The following is a 6,682-nucleotide window of genomic DNA, read 5'->3' on the forward strand; positions in this document are numbered from 1 at the left end:
AGTCCACATCAAAAAAAAAAAAAATCTTAAAAAAAATAGGTTGCTATTACTGCTGTTTATCAAGGTTTCTCCCATGATATATTCTAGTAAGGTTATGCTCAAAATCTTCAAGCTAGGCTTCAGCAGTACATGAACTGAGAATTTCCAGATATATAAGCTGGTTTTAGAAAGGCAGAGAAACCAGAGATCAAATTGCCAACATTTGTTGGATCACAGAGAAAGCAAGAATTCCAGAAAAACATCTGCTTATGCTTTGCTGACTACGCAAAAGCCTTTGACTGTGTGGATCACAGCAAACTGTGGAAAATTCTTAAAGAGATGAGAATACCAGACCACCTTACCTGTCTCCTGAGAAACCTGGATGTGGATCAGAAGCAACAATTAGAACCTTGCATGGAACAACTGGTTCAGAATTGGGAAAGGAGTACAACAAAGTTGTATGTTGTCACCCTATTTATTTAACTTCTATGCAGAGCACATCATGTGAAATACTGGACTGGATGATTCACAAGCTGGAATCAAGATTACCAGGAAAAATAGCAACAACTCCAGATATGTAGACGATACCACTCTAATGGCAGAAAGTGAAGAGGAGCTAAAAAGCCTCCTAAGGGTGAAAGAGGAGAGTGAAAAAGTTGGCTTTTTTAAATTCAACATTCAAGTAACGAAGATCATGGCATCTGGTCCCATCACTTCATGACAAATAGATGGGGAAAAAGTGAAAGCAGTGACAGATTTTCTTTCTTCATGGGCTCCAAAATCACTGCAAATGGTGACTGCAGCCATAAAATTAAGAGACTCTTACTCCTTGGAAGGAAAGCTATGAAAAACCTAGACAGTGTATTAAAAAGCAGAGACATCACATGGCCAACAAAGGTCCATCTAGTCAAAGCTATGGTTTTTCTAGTAGTCATGTATTGATGTGAGATTTGGATCATAAAGAAGGCTGAGCCCCAAGGAATTGATGCTTTCAAATTGCATTGCTGGAGAAGACTCTTGGGAGTCCTTTGGACTGCAAGGAGATCAAACCAGTCAATCCTAAAGGAAATCAATCCTGAATATTCACTGGAAGGACTGATGCCGAAGCTGAAGCTTCAGTACCTTGGCCACCTGATGCGAAGAGCCATCTCATTGGAAAAGACTCTGATGCTGGGAAAGATTGAAGGCAAAATGAGAAGAGGGCAACAGAGGATGAGATAGTTTGACAACATCACCAACTCAATGGAGATGAATTTGAGCAACTCTGGGAGATAAAGGACGGGGAAGCCTGGTGTGCTACAGTCCATGGGGTCCAAAGAATCGGACATGACTTAGTGACTCAACAACAGCATTCTAACTAGGTATTGATGCCATATGAAAAAGCTGATTCTTAAAAATATTATTCTTGGATCTGGATATCATTTGAAAGTTTTTATATTAATTTAATGAATTTTCTTAGGTTTTTCTAGGGAGAAGCCATAATTAAAACTTCACTCTTCCTTTACCAATGTTTATACCTCTTACATTATTTTGTTGCCCTAGTATGGGCTAGAACTCCCCAAACAATGTTGAATAACAGTGGTGATAGCAAGAAACCTTATGTTCTTTATTTTAATGGCAATGTCCCATTGTTTTACTGTTAAGTATGATGTTTTACTATTTGTTCTGGAGGTGTCTCTTGATTCTGCTGAGGGAAAACAGATTTTTTTTAACTTATTAGTGGATATTGAATTGTATCAAAGGTATTTTCTGTATCCATTTAAATGACATTTTTCCTTTGACTTATAAATTATGAATATATTTCTTAATATCCTTGAAATAAATTTTACTCTAATAATATGCTTCTAGATTCAGTTTGCTGACATTTTATTTAGGACATTGATATTTATATTCATAATGTTTTTTGTATTTGCTATATTTTTCAGGTTGTGGAATCAGGATCATTTTAGCTTCATTAAATGAGAGGGGAAGGTTTTCTATGCTTTAGAACATGTAAATAGTACCAGAATCATCTGTCTCTCAAAGCTTTGATAGAATTTACCTGCAGGCTTATCTAGGTCCAGCTCTTATTTGGGTAAGCAGTCATATTTTCATTTTTTTAATGACCATATTGATTCATTTTGACTTTTTTCTCTTCTTAAATACTTACAATTTTTTTTTCCCTAGAAAATTGCCCAATTCAGAAAATCTACTAGTGGAAAGTCGATACTATTTTTTTAAAAAGAGGTTACCTCCTCTTTTTATTATTAATATAGCACATTTGAACTTTTTCTCTTTTTAGACTTTTTTTATTGATTTGATTTTGTAGAGATTTACCTATTTGGTATCTTCTAGCTCTGGGATATATTTTTTCACTTCTGCTACTTTTCTGTTTTATCTATATTAATTTCTTTATTCAGTTAATTTGAACACTTTATTATGGAAAATTTCAAACTGGCAGAATTTGAAAGTGAAAATCCATATACCACTGTCCAGATTCTATAATGAACATTTTGCTAATTGCTTTATCACTATTTATCCATCTCTTCTTCTATCTATCCATCCATCTTATACTTTATGCATTTCAAAGTAAGTTGGAAACATTAATATATTTCACCCCAAACACTTCAGCATTTATTCATTAATTAGAATTCAATATTTTTTTTATGATTCTTTATTTTTTATAACTTGTCCAGCTCCTTTGGCCCAGCACTATTTATTTTCTCTTTCTAAACAATTGACAATCCCATATATTTCCTTTTCTCTAATCTTTTATTTTTTTTATGTGAACCATTTTTAAAATCTTTATTGAATTTGTTACAATATTGTTTCTGTCCTATGTTTTGGGGGTTTTCTTTTTTGACCCCAAGGCATGTGAGGTCCTAGCTCCCCAATCAGGGATGGAACCCATACCCCCTGCATTGGAAGGCAGAGTCTTGACCACTGGACCAACAGGGAAGGTCCCCCCCATATATTTTCTACCAACAGTAATAAAGAGAGCATAACTCAATAAAAGGAGACTTTCTGCCAAGATTTTTCTTTCCTCCACTTTTCTAGTTGCCATGATCTCTACCCATCAAACTATTACAATGAATTTTTTATTCCCCAGAACTGCAGATCAAGACCCAAAGGCTGAAGGGCTTAAAGCATTATATGTATCTTAAAACATAGTTTAGGGAAGAATTTATAATAATGTAAGACTTTAGACACTAAGAAGGAGTGAATCATGGAGTGCAGCATATTCTGGGGAAACATTTAGGACAGAAACAAAATTTCCTTTTCTTGAAGGGAAAATAAGGTAACATCTGGATTCTGTCTGCTCAGCATGTGGCGAAGTCTCTATTTGAGTGTACAAGATCCTGTATCTAACTATGGAAGCTGAAGGGAAGCAGACATTCCTCTGTTCTCTTTCTGCTTGTGGGAAGTCTTGTGACCCTGGTTCAGCCAAACAGGTGCTCCTGCTCAAGAATCTGAGTCTAGAAGAGTTGACCCAGAGGCGTAGCAAGTGACCAGGTAAGATTCTGGATTGCTTGAATATTTATCCCCAAGAGACTAAAGTAAATGTGACAGTTTCCGTCAATTTGCAAGTTTTTTTCTACCATCAGCGGAATTTGGACTAGATCTATATTGTGACCGTTTTACATATCTAAATTGTGACTGAAATATTAACCACACACAAATAACTGATGTTTAAAGGATGCTTTAATTATCATCTTATTTAATTAAAAAAAAAAAACACCTCTGAGTTAGGTATTACTGTCATTTCAAGCACCTGGATCAGAATCCCAGTCAGTGGGCAGCAGAGCCAGAACATGGACATGGGCCACATGACTTCAAGGCCATGCCCCAGGCTCTTAACCAAGTATTTTTAATTGCCATTTATCTCTGAACACTTGTGTTGACTTCACCTTTCAGTCATCTGGGAGGGACTTTTTTAATTTCAAAAATTATCAGTTAATCTTTTGTTAAATTTTAGCTTTATTACATTGTGTTCAGAAAATTTAACTGAATAGTTTCTACTTTTGGGAATTTATTGTGGTTTACTTTAGGGCCTAATATTTGGTCAACCTTTATATTTGTTCCGTAGAAATTTGAAAATAATGTTATCAAATATAAATGGTCTTATTTATCTGCACAGGGGAGGAAGTAAAGAGGGCAGTGCCCACCCTTACTTAAAAATCTACCCTTATAATCAACAAGTCAGTCCACTTCAGTGCCCACTTATTGAAAGATCTTAAAATTAGTTTCTTTCAGTTAGGATTTACTGAATCCCTTCCCCCATAAGGAGTTACTCTGGGGAATCTCACCCAGGCTGCATCTTTATTTCCCTGCTTGTCTCACACAGGGGTGGGGCCACGACTAAGACCAAGTCTCTTCAGTGCCAGGTGTGTACTGACCACTGCCCCAAGGCCAGAAGAGGTCAGGACCTCTGGAAGTTGAAGGGACCCATATACCCTAAGGGAAGAGTAGGATTTAAATGGGCAGAGATGGGCCAGCAGCCCAGACTGAACAAATAGCCCAAGGAAGGCAAGGAGATGAGGAATCTCTGAACATGTTTGGGGAATATCAGAAAGTCTGTTATTGTTCAGCCGCTAAGTTATGGCCGACTCTTTGCCACCCCATGGACTGCAACACGCCAGGCTTTCCTGTCCTTCACCGTCTCCTGGAGTTTGCTCAAACTCACGTCCATTGAGTCGGTGATGCCATTCAACCAACTCATCCTCTGTCGCCCCCTTCTCTTGCCTTCAATCTTTCCCAGCATCAGGGTCTTCTCCAGTGAGTCAGCTCTTCACATCCGGTGGCCAAAGTATTAGAATATCAGCTTCAGCATCAGTTCTTCCAGTGAATATTCAGGGTTAATATCCTTTAGGATTGGCTGGTTGAATCTCCTTGCTGTCCACTTCAGTTCAGTCGCTCAGTCATGTCCAACTCTTTGCAACCCCATGGAATGAAGCATGCCAGGCCTCCCAGTCCATCACCAACTCCCGCAGTTTATCCAAACTCACATCCATTGAGTCAGTGATGCCATCCAACCATCTCATCCTCTGTCAAATGCTTCTCCTCCCGCCTTCAATCTTTCCCAGAATCAGGGTCTTTTCAAATGAGTCAGTTCTTGGCATCAGCTGGCCAAAGTATTGGAGTTTCAGCTTCAACATCAGTCCTTCCAATGAACACTCAGGACTGATCACCTTTAGGATGGACTAGTTGGATCTCCATGCAGTCCAAGGGACTCTCAAGAGTCTTCTCCAACACCACAGTTCAAAAGCATCAGTTCTTCGGCACTCAGCTTTCTTTATAGTCCAACTCTAACATCCATACATGACTACTAGAAAAACCATAGCTTTGGCTATATGGACCTTTGTCAGTAAAATAATGTCTCTGCTTTTTAATATGCTGTCTAGGTTTGTCATAGCTTTTCTTCCAAGGAGCAAGAGTCTTTTAATTTCATGGCTGCAGTCACCACCTGTAGTGATTTTGAAGCCCAAGAAAATAAAACCTGCCAGTATTTCCACTTTTCCCCCATCTATTTGCCATGAAGTAATAGGACTGGCGAGGCGGCTGTGACGGCTTGGCGCAGAAGCGTGGCCCAGAGGAGCTAGGCCGGGCCGGGGGCCTGGGGCTGGGAGCTGGGGGCGGCAACCGAGAGGGGCTAGGCCGGGCCGGGGGCCGGGAGCCGGGAGCGGCGGCCGACAGGGTCTAGGCCGGGCCGGGGGCCGGGGGCGGCGGCCGGGAGCTGGGGGCGGCAGCCGAGAGGGGCTAGGCCAGCCGGGGGCCGGGAGCTGGGGGCAGCGGCCGAGAGGGGCTAGGCTGGGCCGGGGGCCGGGGGCCGGGGGCGGCAGCCGAGAGGGGCTAGGCCAGGCCGAGGGCTGGGGCCGGTGGCGGCGGTGGCGGTGGCAAGAGGAATTACCCAAGGCCCAAGGTAAGAGAAACCCAAGTAAGACGGTAAGTGTTGCGAGAGGGCATCAGAGGGCAGACACACTAAAACTAAAACTACAGAAAACTAGCTAATCTGATCACACGGACCACAGCCTTGTCTATCTCAATGAAACTAAGCCATGCCGTGTGGGGCCACCCAAGACGGATGGGTCATGGTGGAGAGGTCTGACAGATTGTGGTCCACTGGAGAAGGGCATGGCAAACCACTTCAGTATTCTTGCCTTGAGAACCCCATGAACAGTGTGAAAAGGCAAAAGGATAGGACACTGAAAGATGAACTCCCCAGGTCAGTAGGTGCCCAATATGCTAATGGAGATCAGTGGAGAAATAACTCCAGAAAGAATGATGGGATGGAGCCAAAGCAAAAACGATACCCAACTGTGGATGTGACTGGTGACAGACGCAAAGTCCGATGCTGTAAAGAGCAATATTGCATAGGAACCTGGAATGTTAGGTCCATGAATCAAGGCAAACTGGAAGTGGTCAAACAGGAGATGGCAAGAGTGAACGTTGACATTCTAGGAATCAGCGAACTAAGATGGACTGGAATGGGTGAATTTAACTCAGATGACCATTATATCTACTACTGTGGGCAAGAATCCCTTAGAAGAAATGGAGTAGCCATCATGGTCAACAAAAGAGTCCAAAATGCAGTACTTGGAAGCAATCTCAAGAACGACAGAATGATCTCTGTTCGTTTCCAAGGCAAACCATTCAATATCACGGTAATCCAAGTCTATGTCCCGACCAGTAATGCCGAAGAAGCTGAAGTTGAACGGTTCTATGA

The 6,682-nt window shown here is 41.2% G+C and overlaps 1 long non-coding RNA gene across 1 annotated transcript; it reads left to right on the plus strand.

Annotated features, from left to right (window-relative positions):
• Positions 1–1,904: 1,904 nt before the first annotated feature.
• LOC145513548 (uncharacterized) lies at positions 1,905–3,538 on the plus strand. Its single transcript, XR_014059487.1, has 2 exons — positions 1,905–2,053; positions 3,247–3,538. It is a non-coding gene; the product is annotated as an uncharacterized LOC145513548 (long non-coding RNA).
• The last annotated feature ends 3,144 nt before the right edge of the window (positions 3,539–6,682 follow it).

This window comes from Giraffa tippelskirchi, chromosome 1, assembly GCF_054371585.1.
Source record: "Giraffa tippelskirchi isolate mGirTip1 chromosome 1, T2T-mGirTip1v1.2.pri, whole genome shotgun sequence".
Lineage (NCBI taxonomy): Eukaryota > Metazoa > Chordata > Mammalia > Artiodactyla > Giraffidae > Giraffa > Giraffa tippelskirchi.